The sequence below is a fragment of the Ooceraea biroi genome, chromosome 5, assembly GCF_003672135.1.
Source record: "Ooceraea biroi isolate clonal line C1 chromosome 5, Obir_v5.4, whole genome shotgun sequence".
NCBI lineage: Eukaryota > Metazoa > Arthropoda > Insecta > Hymenoptera > Formicidae > Ooceraea > Ooceraea biroi.
In genome coordinates, this window is record NC_039510.1 from 12,596,447 (window position 1) to 12,615,960 (window position 19,514).

The 19,514-nt window shown below is 44.1% G+C and overlaps 1 protein-coding gene across 1 annotated transcript in view; it reads left to right on the forward strand.

The window, feature by feature from the left end:
• Positions 1 to 50: 50 nt before the first annotated feature.
• Positions 51 to 19,514, forward strand: part of LOC105281015 (semaphorin-5A) — a 91,565-nt gene continuing 72,101 nt past the window's right edge. Inside the window, exon 1 of the mRNA XM_011341929.3 lies at positions 51 to 481. The gene's annotated coding sequence lies outside the window, so the exon portion shown is untranslated. The remainder of the gene's footprint in view (positions 482 to 19,514) is intronic.

A 19,514-nucleotide genomic window follows, 5' to 3' on the forward strand; every position in this document is an offset into this window, starting at 1 on the left:
ACTCTCAAACTGGCTTCCACTACTGCGCACCATTCCGAACCGTGCGGCGGCTGCGTCGTGCGAGTCTCGTGTTTCAGTCAGCGTTCAGCTGCCGGGCCTCGTTCGACGGGTGGTTCGTTCGTTTTCCATTTGCCTGGTACGCGCCTCGTAAACAAACGTAAACAAGTCGCACGCGTGCGCGTGGCGTGGATTTTACGGACGCAATCCGTTAGATTTTTCTGTCACGGGGAAACTTCACGCACTCCGCGTACGTCGTGAGGTTTCGCGCGATCGCGGTGTGACCGCAGGGACGCTTCTATGGATACGCAGCTTGTTTCACAGCAGTGACACCACCGGGAGATACATCGTTCTCATGGTACACACGAGTATTTGCCGCAGGACGTGACACAGGACTTGATTGTGCGTCAATCGTAGTGGGATACAGAATCAGCGCTGTTATGGAGCCGCAGGATTGTTAATTGATCATCTGATTTCAGAGCCGGTGAGTAAATCACGTCGATTTGATGATCGGGACGAGCAGTCCGCGCTCGCTGGCGCGGCTACTGTTGCGTGTGTAGCTGCTATTAAATATGTTTATAGGGATATGCAGTTAAATAAGCGGGATATATCGGTTTTTGTCTGATCATCGAAAGAATGATGTCGAGCGCGGGATCGATGCACGCGCGCTTCGTCCTGCGCGTGCATTTGCGCGACGCGTCGCCCGCACGCGCCGAAAAATCGGCGCGCGGTCGGCCATGCTTCGCGGTTTGCTCGGAGCACGACGGGCGCGATTTAGACGTGCAATTATCGCGGATTAATCGTACAGTCTCCGTGATCCAAGGTCGAATCCCCTCCGCTCTGTGCATTGCAAAAACGACACGTCCAAAGTATGCGGATAGTTGATTATTATCGTTAGCTTTTTTATGGATAATACATTACACGGCCCACTCGATCGTTGGTCGATAGTTCATTCATAAACGTTACAGCGCGAATAAAATTTACATTGCAAATCAAGTTCGTGTGATGTAATAACGGCTTCTCCGCTCGAGTAAGACAATACTTTTTTTTATTAATAATTGCTGCTAACGTTCTTTCTAATATTATATTATCGCGAACGTGTTACTGCAAATCTCCGCGTAAAATGCTATTATATCGCTGATGTTAAATAAGATTAATAATATTAATGACATTAATCAGGATTATGTAGTATTATAATGAACGTTGACGATATTATCGACGTTTATTTAGCGTTTCTTTATAATATTATTGATGTTACTGACTCTGTATAACGGGTTGCAATATTGTAAAACGTATTATGCTTACATTTACGTTTTCATATACACGATAAAGCATGCATTAGCACGTATGACCAGGATATGTCGAGGTGAAAAAAGAGGAGTATCATTCCCGTTTTTCGTCGTCCGAACATGAGACGTTTGTATTCCCTCGTCAACGCCATTCTTGAATAAACACACGAGACGAAGGGTAGACCGTTTTTACATACGTCGTATCTTTCATTAGCGCTTTTACTTCCTTCGACACGTCGGCGTTCGCGTCTCGCGCTAGCGCGAGATTCCGTCATATACCGGGTGTCCGGTACTCATACGGCGCGTTCGTCGCAAAGAAGAAAGAGAGAGGAAGACAGAGAAATCTGAGCAGCGTCCAACAGCTCCGGGCATTTAATGATCCAGTTAGTTTGATTCCCTTCGGCCACTTTATTTGTGTCAGCGTATTAGAGCCGCCGTTTTCTGTTTCCCCTTCATCCTACACCGCCTCTTTCTCTCTCACTCTTTTTTTTCTCATTCGAACGGTGCCGAGCCGCCTTCGGGGAGCTGTACAAATCACAAACACCGGACAGAGGTCGTAATCCCGAGGAGCGATACACATATTTCTTCGCTATCGCGAGGCGTGGTGATTAGCGCGATGGTAATAATTTCGACGCGCAGTTAAGTGTACTTAATCGCGTCCACTGTGCTCCGCGTTACATTTTTTCGTGACACGCGGTATACGAAGGGAATACCACTCATACTATCCCTCGAGCGTCATTCGAAGATCGAGGAACAGAGACGAATGAGTGTTATGACGGTCTATTTTTCCAAGATGCACGTATCGCGTTCGTTATCGCTGGTATCTAACACGAGAACTGTATGGGCAAGGAGATGCGCTTCTGGATTACAGCTGAAAAGTTGAGTTATCCCTGAGATATAAATGATAGTATTACATTGTACAGTGATGCTCTATTAATTCTGCTACGAGGAGGAGTAGAAATGACTCGGGAGTATCGTCTTACTACGAGTCGCTACGAGTCATTAAGTAAACTTTCAGATTGATAATTTACTGATACAAAATACCACGAAAATAGTAATAGTGAAATATTTATATAGATAAGCGTTATCGTAGATCGCAACTCTTCTCTTTCCTGCGTGACATGTTCTTGTTTTTTTCATTCAACTGAAAGGCTGCATAGAATATTCATTATCTTTTTACGAATAACACGTATCGGGGACAACGTGGCAATAAAATTCTCCGTGACATGATTGCCACATATCAGCAGTGAATACTATGAAAAATATGTATATTAATATTAAAAAATATTTATGTAATTAAAATAATATGAAATGTAACGCAGGTATATACACAGGTATATACACGTTCCTAAGTGTAAACAATATCCTAGCTAAAACGACTCGCTTCGTTGCATTAATTATTGATGATAAATCAATATTAGATATGCGCATCGCACTGCTGGGACGCCGCGTTGATCGATCGATACGAGGTCGCAAATCGTTCCCGAAGAACGTAACCTTCCCTCTGATGGTGCACGACCTATAAAAATTTATATATTAAAATCTCGAGCGCAGCGCGACTTGTCACGAAGACATGAATAATTTATCGGAGCGCGTCCCCATCGTTTCGTGTCTCCGTTACGCGAGAAGAAAGCGAGAAAGAGGAAGAGAAACGTTGTGCCGTCTACGATCGAAGGCCTGGATTTTGGCCCCCTTCGTCCGGTCCTTCGTGCTGTTGAATAATAATAACAGACGTGAATTGCGTTAATTGCTGCCACTGATTGCAGAACCTAACATAACACAGATGTATCCGGTACATTAAAGATTTTCAACTTGAGATTGTTCGTCAGAAAGTATGTAACAAGCACATATTTCTTTTCATGAGCACTCCATTTCGTTTTTTAGAATTTACTTAAACGAAAATGTGCACAAGAAAGATACAAGAATTTTTAAATCTTTTTTATCTCATGAAGATATTTAAAACATTAAATATATGCACATTATATACACCTGAATCACATTCGAGACGTCCAATATGTCCAACTGCTACATAATATCAATAATTTAAAAATGTTCCTCCTCGAACGATTGCATTTTATTTAATTCGCTCTGATCGAAGCTCGCTCATGGATCACGAGTCCATCGAGAGTCAGTTTCGCAGATGGACAACACAAATCGCGCTGCATGTTGATCCTTGCGAGAGTGTCTTTTGGCACGCGTGAGTGAGCCTGATACAATGTGAAGTGGTCCTACATGAAATCCGCACTGAGATACATGTGCAATTCGCGTGCAACGTGCTCAGAACACGCGGCACGTCGTGTCCGCTCGACCTGCATGTGTTGCTCGCTGCCGCGGTATACCCGTCTAGATGTAATGGCCTGTCCGGCTGATGGGTACATGTAACAGCACGGCGGCAACACGAGATAAAAAGGCCATAATTTATACGATTTGCTTTACACATCCGTTTATTAACGCATGTACCTCTGCCGGCGTTGAATTTGCGAGAGAGGGACGCAGGACGGGAGGATGAGGTCCAGTGATGACCTGCATTGGTTGAACGAACGGTGATCACGACACAATAGAGCGTTATTCTTTCCACATGTTGTGATCAACTGAAGAATACCTTGCGGTTTTTTAGGCCTCGTGAGAGGCAGTCGATTTCACAGATTTTTGAGGTTTCGGCTGGGGGGGATACACGGGACCACCACATCGACGGATATTGAACCCGAACGCAGGTAGTCGAAAGGGTAACCGGACCGGGAATCTAAGGAGGTGAACCGGGCTTATGCAACGCATTATAATAACTGCATATGTATCACCTACGAGCTTCCACATCTTCCACAAAATCTGTCTCACGTAAATGTTTATCAGAGGACGAGCGAGAGAAAATCGAATCAACTTAGCATAGTTAAACTTGAACTCTTTATCATACAGCGCAAACGTTTGATAACTGAATAATTGATCGTGCACTATTAAAATGGAACATAGGAACTGGAATACAACGCGTTGTTAAATCACAAATAGAAGATCACAAAATCGACGATCACTTAATAAGAAGACGAAATCGAGGTCATGCTAAAAGAGCACAAATTAAAGTATTCACTTAGTGCGGGATCGATACATCCACGATATACTTGCGGGAGCGTCATTAAGCAGAGGTTTAATAGGCAGCTTGATATTAATGCACAAGTAAGTTTATGGCGAAATTGAGGACCGACGAAGCACAGTTTCTCCGTGCAGTACACACGCACGCACGAGCGCGTCGACGACGCGCGCTAATCGGGCAACGCACTTATCGCGGAAAAAGTAACGGTAAGAGAGCGACGCGATGAAGAGGAGAGGCCAGGCGTGTCCGAAGTTATCTCCGTGCCGAAGAAAGACTCTCGCAACATGCCGTTCTCACGACATAAATTAAAATCCGGCACGAGTCGGAGCCTGTCTGCCTACCGCTTCGAGTTTTACGGCCGCAAACACCGCGCTATATATTGTACAATCCGGCCGCCGCCGATTCTCTCATGACTCGCGCCGATCCTAATCTCCGCGGGGTAGACATTATAGGAGCATTTCGGTATCGTAATAGGATTATACCGAGCATTAGAGCCGAGTACCGCGACGGCGACGGTGTCTCCTGAGCATTTCCTGCCGTGCCTATCCCCGTCGTTTTCAGCTAAGACGCTATACTCCCACATTCACACGAATTCGAGAAAAGAATGTTGCTGAATGTGTATTGTACCGTATGTAAATTTAATAATACTAGATTTAATAATCCGCTCGTATCGTTCTCTTTCTATTTTTTATTATTTATATTATTTTTAATATATTGATATTATTTTATATTATTTCATAATTTATATTATTTGTATCATATATATTTATATAGTTTTCATAATTTACTTTAATGGTCTTTGAGGTGAAGATTTGCTTCATTTATGTAAAGCGCGATGAAGGAATTCGAAACGCAGATATTAATTTATTTAATGCTAATTGATTCATCTATTAGAGCTTTTTTATTTACGAAGATAATGCAGATTTAACAATAATTCTTTGTATGTTTTTCATTTTGTTTTTTTTTAAACTACATTATTTTTCGATAGAAAGATCTTCCTGCATACTTAAAAATTTTCGTTTTTGTATTTCCAGTCGTTTACTTTAATGTATTCTCCATTTTCATATTTCACAATTGCGCAATTAAAGTTCCGACATTCTATAGAATTACTCTCTGCACAGCAGCACTTTAATCCCCAGTTGAGTCCAGCTCGTGGAGGTCATAATTACAATCCACCGCATTTCCTCAGGGCTGAGGAAAATATCTGGTTTCTCGAAATCCCCGAAGCAGAGCACGAAGTGCTCTCCCCGTTCTCTTACGTAAAGCTTTATCTACCCCCCCTTAGATTAGACGCGCGTTTACGTTGACAGAACGACGAATTCGAGATGTTCAAAGGGAAGCCGATGTCGTGATGAGTATTATGTTCCCCGGGGTGACGATGAATTTCATATTCGTGACTGTCACGTAAATTTTAAGCTGTACAAAAGTCACGCTGGCTTGTTTCCATGTTAATTTCGCCGATGACTGTGCTAAAAGTCCTATTAAAAAAATTATCCAACATTTTATTGTAGCATAATTAAACGACATGTGCGTATCACGCAGAATGTAATTTTATCCCCGATTTAAAAAATTTCATGAATGAGAAATTTGTACTCTCTTGATTTAAGAAATGTAACGGTAATGTTCCGTGATTGAACAATAAAATGGTAAATTTATAGTGATAGAACGGTATCTATACCAATAACATTACATTTCTAGTGCTTTCGGAGTAGAAAATTATTACGGATATCGTAAAGCTCCCTTCCGTATTTTTTCGTATTACACTTTGTTGATCTTCGGTCTCGACTATAACAGAATCCAATTTCTATCAGTCACATATTACATATAAAGGATTAACATAAAAAAAATCATAAAGATAGTATTTGATGCTTTTTCACTGAACCCGAGCGAGCAGTAAATATTTGAAGTCATTTTTCGAAATCGGGGTATCGATATCGATCCGTTGATTTAGTATTTGTGACCCTCCATGGCGCCTACGCCACTGCAGTCGCGTCTGCAAGACGAGACTCAAATCTTACCAAAGGGCCGCTTTTTGTCGAAGACCGAGGGTTCAGGCAGCACGAAATCCTCGTTGTTCGGGAACCCCCGCGGTCAAGCATTGTCGAGGGCTGTCGGGTGCGGACTGAAATTTTAAAAACGCCACTTAACCATCTTCCCCGCGTGATTCCCGACGAGACGAAGACGGAGGAATCGTAAAACGTCGGTTCACCTCCTGAAAATCGCGTGTAGGAGGCAGGCACATCCAATGAGAGACTCGTCAAAAAGAAACAAAGAAAAATCCTTATTTTCGGAACGCACTAACCATATCCTGCTTAATCACTGTAATTTCATCGTCGTTTGATTTTCGTACACTTCATGGCTGTCTCCTCCGTGATGTGTCTTTTCGTTTCCGGCGACGTGTCAATTTCGTCGTAGTCTGGACACGATGTCGCTATCAATCCTTTCAAGTCGGATTTTTCTCTCTTTTTTCTTCTCGGGAGAGTCACGAAAGAAATGCATCTGAATTAGAAATGTGATCTCTTGAATAAAAATGTATAGTAAAACTTTTTATCAGTTACAAATTTGTTTTGTTGCTTTTGTGCTACGTTTTATTAAATATGAATCTTATACGAAAATCGGATGAAATAGTAAAATTGCTTATGACATATATTTTTCTGATGATGTTTGCAAACTTTAGAAGCATCTCAATGTCAGAGAGAACCAAATCCCTTGCGAAATACCTACCTGTATTCCCCAAAGATCAGAAACTAGGATTTCGTCGAAATCCAACAATAATAGTAGTAGAGTAACAATAAGTAGGAAAGTGTCACTGCTCGTCCATTAAGATACTCGTGAAAGGTGGTTCGGAACTAAGTAAAAGCATCAGAAGATTCACTTTTATCTAGAATCATTTTTCGCTCTTGTTTCTCGAAATGGTCAAAAATTACCTAAGTCAGATTCGTACCTACTCAGGCGAAAGTTAATCTCATCTCTAGTCGGAAGTGCACTATTAGCACTTTGCAGCTATCACAAATTCTCAGTGGCAGTAATAGCCTTTGTCGATAACGAGTGCATCTGCGGTAGGTGCAAAAGTGCCGTTTATTGTTTGCGACAAGTGCACGTGGTCTGTTCGACGTGTAAGATGGATACTCTGCGCATTGTGTTTGCCTGGTAGACAGCGACCTGTCTGGACCACACGAGCAAGCCGGAACACGAAGGACGCGATTCTTCGCTGGGGTTTCTTCGCGCACGAACGCAACGCGGAATTCTATTATCGGATTCTCGAACGCGGACTATCGTGACGCGGCACTCGCGGTATATTTACGCGCTGAAATCGTCGTTGTTCGGTCACGCCTCCGTCGAGGCGCTCGTAAATCGTTTCCCCCAGGTCACATGGAACTCGAAACTCCCTGCAGAACCCTCGCCCGGCTCCGATAACTCATACGGGCTTACATTTTTTCCGTCTGTCTCTCACGCTCGCGGTGCTAAGCGTCTAAAATTGCGAGGTCTTAAATTTCGTCGGTCTAACAGGGGTCAGCGGCATATGCGTAAATTAGTTTGTCATATGCGGAAATTGACGTGTTAATGGAACACCGGCATAGACTTACGATAGATAGTAAAAATCCCCGATCGTGCCATGTTACATTCTATACATTAAATCAGTGGAATTGACTGATACAAATTCCATCATCGTAGTCGTGAGTAATACAGTGATTCGAAATCGGTGAAGATCCACATTGTATTTTTCCACGATTAAGAAGTCGTATCTGTCTTATCTCACCTGGAGTTGCTGTAATCCTCGTCAGGCATACTATGTATATCTACACCAATAGCTATATTTAAACCCAACGGGATAAATATTCCAGATAGAGGAGTGTTGGTTTGCCGGACCGTCTAGATGATTATCGCGGACATCCTTTCGGAATTAATATCTTTCGCGTAATCTTATCGGCGAAACTTCGCCGTTATCATTCGCTGCGACAGAACGTGCGCAATGACGTCTCGATTCCGGTTCGTCTCTTTCGATCTGCGAGGCGTGGAGAAGGGTCGGAAACCAGTTTCGGGTTCACCCACACCCTCAAGCGCGCCCAATGCTTCGCGGCTTGTGTTGGTGCGTGTAAACGCGCGCGAGGGAGTCCGTGATTTAAATTTTCCAAGGCCGGACGAGTAAGCTACGACTACCAGAGAGGCCACAGAAAGAGCCCGACAGGGGGAGGAGGTGATCGGCGAGTGCACGTGGTTCGCATCTGGCGGAGTTCCATGCACGCGCCGGTAACGAGGGTCGATAGGGACGAAGACAAAATGAGGAATCTTCTTACACGCTTGATGCGCTTTCTTGCAAGACGTTTCCTTTTCTCCCTTTGAGTGTTTCTCCCTTGACATTATCGAATTACTCGTCTTCGGAACTCGTCTTCATAGATAATTTTCATGTTACTCCTGATCACGTATTACATATACGCTTCTTATAAATGGACGTCCACTTTTAGAGAAACCACTTTTACATACACATTCTTCGTAGCAAGAGGGTTAAATAGGTAGCGTTAATCTTCCATCGCTTTGTTCTTATTAAAGAGATAAATCCGAGTTCCACATACTTCCTCTGATTACTTTTGACTCTTCATTTATTGTTACATAATGTCATACTTTTTTATATTTCCCCATCCGCAAATTGACACGCGAATTAACAGCGCTGCGCGCAACGTTATTTTGGGCGCTACGGTTTTGGCGTGCCGGAATTTATTCAGGGTTTGAAAGGCTGGAAAATCTCCCTCGGTTGCTTTTCGTATAATGGTGTTCTCCACGAGCTGACATTGCGCTCGCAACTGGGACGTCCTCAACGCGTCGCACGACCGAACGCGGCGAACGCGAACCTGTCCGGTCCTCACGTTTCTCTCTTTTGGACCGAGCGGATGGTCAGAGCAGCCTCTCCTCTCTGCGGTCTGTAGCACGAACGAAGGATCCGTATATGGTGCTGGCCTACTACCTCTCCGGCACACACACCGACCCGCTCGTACACGAGCGTGTCGGCTATATGGGGATAACCCGGTAGAGTTATCGACGACAAGAGCTTCTCTCGCAGACCATCATCGATCGGACTCGAGCGATGTACATGTCTTCGCCGGGCGATCTGAATCTCCTGCGATGGCATTTATTTGAAATAACAGCTAGAGAGGGAGATAAGTCGCGCGAGACAAATTCTCCAAGAATAGTCATGAATTCTGTGACGTAACGTGGTTTATGAGCGAGTGTAGTTGTACAAATAAGAACAAGGCGCTCGCAGGCGCATTAAGCGGAGCTTTATTGTGCAATCGACCTATAGTGGGCTTTTGACGAGTGTAGAATGCAGAAGGAACCATCACGAATTTTTCTTTCGTGAGGTGCGACTGGTATCTGCTGCAGCCACCGAGATGAAGCTGCACGCCCGAGTCTCGGCATAGTCAAGCTCTGAACAAGGCCCTTATGTCATTCTTGACAATTAACAGCCCGGGATATGAGATAACTGTCTCTCCTCCTCGGTGTAGAGGAGAAGGTCCGTTTATTCACGCTTTTATTCGCGTGACGTGAGGGACGCACGATTCGTATGCATGAAAACGTTGAGCCATCGTCGACTCGCAGCACGAGCGATATTCCCAGACGATAAACAGGCGCCGGTAATGTCGCATAATGGAGTTTATTGGAGAAAATCCAAGAGGCGCGAGGCGTACACGTATTCGGATCCTCTCGTCTCGGACTCTCCGCGTACAGTTCATAAATTAGACGGTTTAAGCTCGCATTCGCACGCGCTCGCTTCCTCGCCGCATTGACTTTTCTGCCTGCGATTCGCGCGATGATACATCGCTCATTGTGTATGACATTAGCCGTTTATGCGCGGCGTGATGGTGCGAATGCTTGCGAGACTCGCGCTCATATTACAGATTATCGTATTCGCCGTTGCTTTATCGTCAGCGTATCTGCGAGGATGTTAACAGCCGAGGAACACAGAACTCGGCGCGTAAAAATCCATCAGATACCATCAGCGCGCGCATAATTCTAAATATGATGCTGTTGCACGCGTCACATAACAATTCCATTACGTTGCTATAGCATCGTTGTTGCAGCTACAAGACCCATGTGCGCTATGGATGCGGGTGTATTTACGCGAAACTTGAAGCGGCACGTATGCTTTATCGTGTCATTATTCATCGCGCCTATATTTCACTTAAATTCCATAGTTCGTCACGTATTTCATCGCGCATCCAGCACGTGACATAACTGCGTTCGATTTCGATTCGATATTCGTTTCTCGCAACCTCCATATGTGACAATAAATGCAGCTGAGCGAGAGAATTTCCGAATAAAATATAATCCTTGACATTGAAGTTAAACTGCGTAATCCGCTCCGGAAATCTCGCTTTTGATATTTACAATGTTGTAAAATGTCTCGTTTTCGCGAGAATTGCAGCCCGAGATGCAGCGACTGGATTTCCGTCCACTTTTCCATCCTGTCATCAATTAATTGCCAACACTGCGAGCTTGAATCGGGACGCAACGCGTCTCAGCCAAGTCAGTGAAAGCACACTTTATTTTTCAACAGTCAAATGGTAAATTAAGTGAAAACATTTAATGGCTCCGTCCCGACACGCGGGAGGGTTAAAGGGGCCAGGATTAAAATAAACGGTCCGTGTATGTATATGGAACTTGGTGCTCTCGCTGTATCCTTATAACGCGCGTGCATTACACGCGGCTTCAGTGCATGCATACTGCATGCAGCACGGATACTTTCTCGCCCGCGGCAAGGCAGCTACCTTGCCATCGCTGTACCTATGCGATCCCGACGTTTTCGCAGTGCCAAGCTGCCTTCTCTCTCGACCTCGCGACAAAATCGTTCGCATAATCTAGCGATAACTATCTTCGCGTCTACTCGCCGGCATTTAATTAATTGCATACCGTCGATTCTGCTCGATTCCGCGACGATGATGGGCGCGAGTCACAGACACCTTATCGATAACTCATGTGCTCCCAATGCAGCTACGCAAACAGGAGATATGATTCTTTACATGTACTTCTGGTGACCTAAGATAAGGCTGCGATAAGAAGGCTGGAGATTCTGATAGAAATCTGTCGATGTGCCTCGTCCTCGATCACGAGTCATCTTCTCACGTCGCGATTGGATTTCTCCATGTTTACGCGGACTTCAAAGAAGATCAAGATGCGAAACGAAATGTTTCTGTTGCATCCAATGTTCATACAGCGTTTGTCGTGATTTGTGTGTACTTATGGTTATTTTCCAGTCTCGAGTTTCCATCCCCGGGCTTATATATCACGTTACAGTTAGATCGCCGTGCAATTATCCCATTAGCTCGTTCGACCGAACAGGTTCCGGCTTGATCCCGTCTTGAGTCTTGAGTCGAGCCTCTTCCACGTTACACGCATCGACTCATATCTCTAGGATGCTTTCCAGCAGGCATCCCGCGTTACGTCGAACGCGGGCTCGCCGACAGGAAACGCAGGCGAGATCCTAATTTGTTGGCGTTCGGTTTCTCCCTCGCCGAGCGATATCCACGCGGCCTCGCCACGGGAAACAGTGGTTAGCTTATTACGCTTTACGGGGGAACAGTCGCATGAATACGCCCTTTATGTCGGCCGAACCGCCGGCGTATAAACCGGCAATGAGCATAGGAAACGACTTGTACCTTTTGCCACGTATGTTTTTTACCCTCCCTGCGAACAAACGAAACGTTTAGCGCCTCGTACTGCGTCTGAGTAACAACTTGAACGATTAGGTAACGACTTTCGCGACTTTATGCGCGAGGGGTTTGCTCGTCGCAGATAGGGAAGGCATTTTGTGTATATATTATGTAAATTATAGGTATTATATGAATGAATCTTGTTTCTATATGTTGAAAGACCGCATGCGAAATTAGAAAGCTATTTTGGTATTAACAATTTTACTGGAAATTTTACGAGGTAGGACTACGTTTCCTGGGTAACTAGCTGGAAGAAGCAATCTGAGAGTTACTATCTTACAGTTAGGTAAACGATCGACCTTCGAAAAAATTTAGTCTTATCGATTCGCGTCATAAAATTCTCGATAGCGGATTAGTTTCGTTTAGTTAGTTCAAGATTATGCGACTCAATGTGTAAGTGTGCAAAAGAACACGATGTAGGAAAATTACTATCGATAAGTGATAAAAGCAGTATCGCCAATTTAATAACGACGATGTATTTACGCTCTCGACAGGTATAAACGAAAAATAGTGATCGTCCTGCGCTGTAATTGTACCGTAATATCTCGTTATTTTGTTTCATGCGACTCACTGAAATTACATATCGTTGACCCCCGTCATCGATCCATCGATCATTTTCAGTCAACGGATCACGTAACACAATTATTTTGCCATTTTGTATCGAATAACGGAAGATGTATCTGCTCGTAACGTGCCTCGCTTCATGAAGACCATTATTCACGTTTAAACTTCTCAATATCCATTGCAGAGATATGATACGTGTCGCGTCGTCGTTAATCATGTCATTGTTGACACCTCTTATTACTACAATAGTAATATAAATCGGATAAATTCCACATTCCATTAAATCCATACACAAAGAGCTAAATTCATCATCTCATTTCGCATAATGTTATTCATAATTTTATTCATTTATTCTTCCTCTCTCTCTCTCTTTTTCTCTTCTTGTCCAAGTAATTATTGTTAACATTTAACAGAGATAATTCGCTAGTGTATTGAGACATGTTGAAACGTCAACGATTTTCCACGTCCCGATTCGTATCGACATGAAATACCATCGCGATTTACCGTAAAGTTTCCCAGCGGTTCACCGACGTTTCTCACACGCGAGCACACCATCGTTTTCCCTTCGCTTCGCGATTTATAAGTTTGCGCCGCGTATTGTTGGAAGAAACGAGGGATTTGCATCGATGAGTGACGTTCACTCGAGACCGCGCGACGCCACTTTTGTTATCTGAATTTCGCTCTCCTCGGTAAGGTCGACCTTGCACATATGCTGTATTACGTGCGTTCATATTATACATTTACGAGTGCGTACACATCGGCAGATTAACTTTACGTGCATGACGTGCACTATGGCGTGGAATATCCTCATTCGTGCATCCCCTATAAATCCCCCGATCGCAAAAATAGAGCAGATTAACGTTATCGCTATCGCAACACCGTGCGTATCTCTGAACACTTCGAGTGCCCGATATGGGCGGTATATTCGCGATACATTCGCCATGCACGTCGGTAGTTACTCGAGAGACACTGCGTCTGGCGAAATCTGTACGAGAAATTAAATCACAGCATTAGAGCAAGGATAACTCTCTGACGAACAAGGTATTATTTAAGCTAGGGTTCATCCGCTACCTGTTATTAAATTACTGCCGAGATAGCGGATTGTTTTTGTACTCCTCGCTTATCGCTTATCAATTTGTTTTGATGCCGAAGTATCTGTTACGTTCGCAGTATATAATCTCCTTTTTCAGCGTATTTGTTAAGTGATCTTACATTTATTATATAGTGCTTTTGAAGATGTGACTTTATCGAAATTGTTTGACGCTTGTTGTCAGGGAGTTGCTGTTACCGTTTCTCCCACTATTCTTGGCACCCTCTCCGGAATTCGTATATTTAAATCCATCAACCCTCGAGAAGTTCTCGCGCCCTTTCCACACCGCGGAATGCCTCTCTCCTAGATGCATTATAGCACTCGCGTAAAACTGTTAAGTGCCCGTCTCGTGTTCATCGTAAAGCACTCCGCATGCACTCTGTGCAATAAACGTTGGTAAGATCAGCTCTGTTTGGACGCATATCCGGTGTTTGGATAATCCAGCTCCAATCTCAAACAAGCATATCTTTCTCATGATATGTTTAGCATTAATTGATTGAGCGTTACGCATTTGCTCGTTATTTCGAGGAACAGAGCTCTATCCACAAGCATTTGAGAAGTCTCGTCGATGTATAGACTATTTCCATCATCGTTTGCTCCTTTGCGTTACATTTGCACTGTACGTTAGAGTTATGCATTAGTACAATTTGGTCGGGTTACTATCATCTGAACAGAAATCCTACATTGTACAGAACAAAGCAGAGCGAGAGATTAAAATGTAAGTCGAGAGTGCAGCAGCGATATTACATGGCTGCAACATGCCGAAGTCTCTGGATATGGTCACAGCAGATAATAGCGGCATAGATCAAGAACCTGCAGGCCAGAACATGGAGATAAGACATCATTTAAATTGTGGCATTGAAAAAACCAGATATAAGCATACGCATGTTTGAGAGAAACAAATATAAACTAAAGTTTTTTAAAGAGCAAGTGACAGTGTTACACAAATATAATTAATTAATAATCAAGTGCTTGTGTTTAATTAAACCTGCATGTTCTGTACGTACATAGTTATATTTTAGCATTTTGATATCGTTACATTTGTTTAAATTTCTCGCGTAACATCGCGTGTTCATATTTAAACGAATTTATTCGACTTCGAGGTATTCTGACAAAAATATTCAAAGTTGCTTTCTCGTACAAATTAAGCAGGTTGAGTTTCAACGATAGCGAATCGCGAAAATGCCCGAGTATGCAACTCGCTCACGCGCGCGCCGATAACAATCTCGCGGATGCATGATGTTATTAATTAGCGCAAACAATCTCGACCATATGTCGGAGTTCACGGCGTTAACCAAGAGACTGTAATTTATTTACGGCAATGCACGAGACGGCGGCAAGCACACACTATGTCTATGATCTCCCTCTTCTCGATGTACGATTACTTGCATGCGAATGAATCACTGCTCCTCGGTCAGCGAGGAGGTTGCGATAGATTGAGCGGTCGAGAGGTTCGGAAGAGGATTTGCGAAGGGGGATCGACATCCATAAAAAAACGAGGAGATAGCAAATGCTTTCGTAGACCAATGCAAATAATCGAGTTGCTCAGGAATGCTAAACAGCGCGGCATACATTCACTGCGCATTCTTCCGGAATTTAAAATCTAATAGAATATACATAAGATTGAACGGGGAATGATCGCCGGCTATTCTACTGATTTCCAATATTAAATACTTCCAAAAAGTAGATCAAACGTGTAATAAAAGTTTTACGAAAACAGATTTCACTTCAAGACTTATGACTTTCATGATTCCTGATCATTTTCCTCTTTAATTTGTATATATAGCTTTTAATAGTTCTATCCAGCTGGCAATTCATTTTTTATCGATGTTGCCTGTGAACTTCGACTCTTTGTTTTTTTATAAGCGGCATGATTGCATCGTCTTCCGTAATTTCTCGGTCCGTTTCGTGTATGACACTCGTGTGCTCATTACCGCGACTGCCACCGAGATCGCCCGTGTCGGAAATTTAGAGATAGGATCCAACAGATGTCCGCTTCATCCGTGAGTCGCACGCTCGAGTTATTGCCACTATAAATCAGGAGTCGCCCTTCTTTTTTGCGTTCACCGCGCTCCTGTAGAAGAGCCGCTCGCTGTCGCTCGGTATATCGGTGCAGACGTTTACACGTGGCGAAGGAGAATTATACCAGATCGGATGTAGGTGGTCGAAGGGAACGATCTATGTGGGCGAAATATGCGTTGAACTATAATATAAATGTGTGACCATATGCCACGACAAGAATATGGAATAATACTCTCCTTCGATAACTATCGATCTACAAGATTCTATTTATTCACAATAAATGTATATTGTTTAGCTTAATTTCTCAATTTATATTCCTGAATTCGCGAAAAGTTGGTCACTAGGCGAGATTGGAGCTCGAAGTAACTGTAGATTGCATTAAATATTGATATTGTAAATAGTAATACCTACTAAAGCGTAAAATTGTAGCTACGGTGTTTATCAAATTTTCAGTGCAACTTCAAACCTCTCTTTATTCTCTTTAAATTCATTTTACAAACATTCCATTTGAAAATATAATTCATGATTCTTCATAATTTCGCCTGAAACAATTCAAAGCAAACTAACGGAACTTTTTCTAAGATTGGAAAGAAAGGGATCTGCGTATAGCTATTCCTGACACTGTACAACTCAGTGGAAACTTCCTCAAGTCGCGTCGAGTGTCCACACGTGTGTATAAACCGTATGTATCAACCGTGGTATCGACAAAGTAGACTTGGGCTAGATGAGAGGCCACGCTATTCCTGTTCATACACAGTAGTGACTTCTACCTCGATTCGCGCGGAATGTCTGCAACCATCGTGCACCGATGAGAGCTCCAAGTAGCGAGTTCCTCCGCGCGAGCAATATCGTCATAAAAATCGTATCTTGCTACTCGCGGGTCGCGTTCGCCGGGCCGTTGATCCTCCCCAGCCTCCTCCTCTTTCGCGGCTCGTGCGGTTTTATTCGAGATCAAAACTTCGACCCCATGGCACTGGTGCAATCGTCGCCGCGAGGTTCCGCGGCGGAGGTCAAGCCGGGGAGATAGCCCCGTTATCAAAGACGGCAACGAGGAAGGGGGAACAAGCGAGCGATCCGCCAACCACCTGTTTTCCCGAGCCGTCGAATGTTGAGCATTCCGGATTTTTTTTCTCGCGCATTCCGACGCGAAACTTGGGATCCTCGGATCGCCGGCTGCAGGCGGACATCTCTCGAATGGCAGGCGTTCTACGCCTGGCTGGTGCATGACGATTCCTCATGCAAACCACCGGCAGAAGTTATTTTAATATTCGCGATGCCTGTGGCCGCGCGCGCGCGCACAGGTGCGGCGGTAAATTGTGAACCATCGTTAGCCATCCGCGATTACACGCGCTTTATGCCTCTAAGCCGCGCGCAGATTAATAACAGTAATTACGCGCGCGAAAATGCGTGGCACGAAACGAACGCATCGAAGCCAAGCCCAGCCCTGCCGTTTTCCTTCCCCTCGATCCGTTTCTTCATCGAACATGTATCTGTTTATTTCCCGTTCTTCCTGTTCTTCTATACTCGTTTTCTTTCGAGAAGATGTCTCGTTATCAGTGACATTTTCTCATTGTCTTCTTTTGAGGAGTTTTTCGACGCTGATGGAATAGCGGAAATTCGGGGTGAAGCTTCTTTTAGCGCTTGTTTGCTTAGGACAAATTACGAACGTTCTTCGCGACCCTCGAGCGCAGATTCTTCAGCTGCCTCAGACTTCTGCCATACCTTCGTCGCATATTTATTCCTATGGAACACTTAACTACTGTTATTTGACTTTTAACATTCTCTAGTGAAAAAACTCTAGTGTTGGAGAATTAATTAGACGCATTAAGAGTAAACATTAATGACTCCCCTTTTAATCATTAGATATCGCACATCATATATTGTCAATAATTATATTCATAAATTATATCAATAATTAAAATGTATTAAATAATTCGCTAATAGTTAATTATCGCTTGTAGCTAATTATCACTTTCAATGCAACAATTGCAAATTCGCATCGTCGAACAAAAGGGGTTGCGGAACGGTATCATCAGGAGCCCTGTTACGTGATTGCGTAATCAGGATGCATTTCAGCAACCGCGGAAGCTCCCTGGATGTCGTCCATTGGTCCATGGTCGTACAGACGCGCGCGCGCGCGTTCCTCTGAAAACGAGACGAAGGGAGGCTCTGCCTCTTCTGCGAGAGAGGTGAGTCGCGCGGGCACGTTACCATGTTTGGCGACCAGCTCTCCCATAAAACTTGCCGCACACGTTCCAACGCGTGCACGTACATATCCGGTCTCGTCACGCACACCATGGGACGCGCGTATTTCCAGCGTATTTCTCGGCCGTATTTCCAGCCTCTACTCGCCATGGATAGGATAAATCGCGTCGAAGTTAACGCAAACGAAACGTTCGCCGAGCTACAACGTCTCAACTGCCACACCCTGCAGCGAAAAAGCATTGGGATGATAGAGGAGTCTATTGATTCTGACGGACGCGGGATAAGCGGAACGCCGTATCACGAAATTATGGGAAATGTGTACAGAAGTCTTTTGTGTTATTCCTTTCGCAGAGAAAAATTGGCTGCGAGTCGGTCAACTAACAACTTGCTCAAAAACAAGTCGAATTTCTCGAAATGAAAATGAATTCATATAAGTAAGTACTTCAGGTATGCAGAAATTTTAATCCGGGACCGATTGCACAAGGTATCGATTTGAATACGCGCACACATTACAATCGCGATCGTGTAACAGCCGGACACAAATCATAACCGGAAAAGACCCGTGCTGGCGAGATAAGCAGGCTTTTAAGAGCGATCCGCGCGCGGATTATCCAGAGTCCATCGACATCGTCCTCTCGAGAGAGGAACGCAATTGGTTCATACTTCTCCTATAACTTATGTCACGGCTAATATTGTGTGACTGCGATCATGAATCAATTACATGCCGTCGTCAGGCGTGTTCGGTATAACGCACGGTAAGTTGCCAACGAAGCTTAATCAGCTGCGCGGCAGCGAAGATTGATTATCTGTCGGCTTATCCACGGGTGGAACCGGCCGGAAAGATACCGATGCGGCTCATGGCAGAATGAAAGAGAGAGAGAGAGAGAGTGAGATTTAAGAGAGTGGACATCTCGACGGAAATAACTTAAATAATATAAGAAAAGGTGCGCACAATCGTCGAGATTTACGACATCGCGCGGTCTGTGCCGTTCTACGCGCGACGCGGATATCTATCTGCGGGTTTCATTCCGCGAGCCGCAAACGTTCGAAGACCACGAGGACTATGTCGAATGGCGAAGCGGGGGAGTTAAGTCAAATCGATCCACCGGACAACTGAATGGGTCAATTTATTCGTCCGATGCATACGTGTCGTACGAGCCGATCTATCCGCGCGCGAATCGATACGGCCAAGAAGAACGCGGAGAGATGAACGACAAAGGAAACGACGATAAAGAAAGGTGTTCTAAAGCGATACTCCTATTTGCGGGCATCGCGGAGACGCGGAAATCGTAAAGTGTAGCGCCGGTCTTAAAGAGCGCTACGATTTTGCCTGGCGTATGGCGATTTTATTACGGCCTTAGCAGCGGCGACACGGACAGTTACCCCCGTGGATTTTTACGCCGAGAAAGCAGGTGTCACTATATATATAGGGACGCTTATATAATATGGATAATATATCGATTCGTCATAATATCCATCATGATATTTTCTTCCTCTTGCTATATTTTATCTTGTTGCTCTTGCACGGGAAGGCAAATGTGAAATGTGGTGCTTGT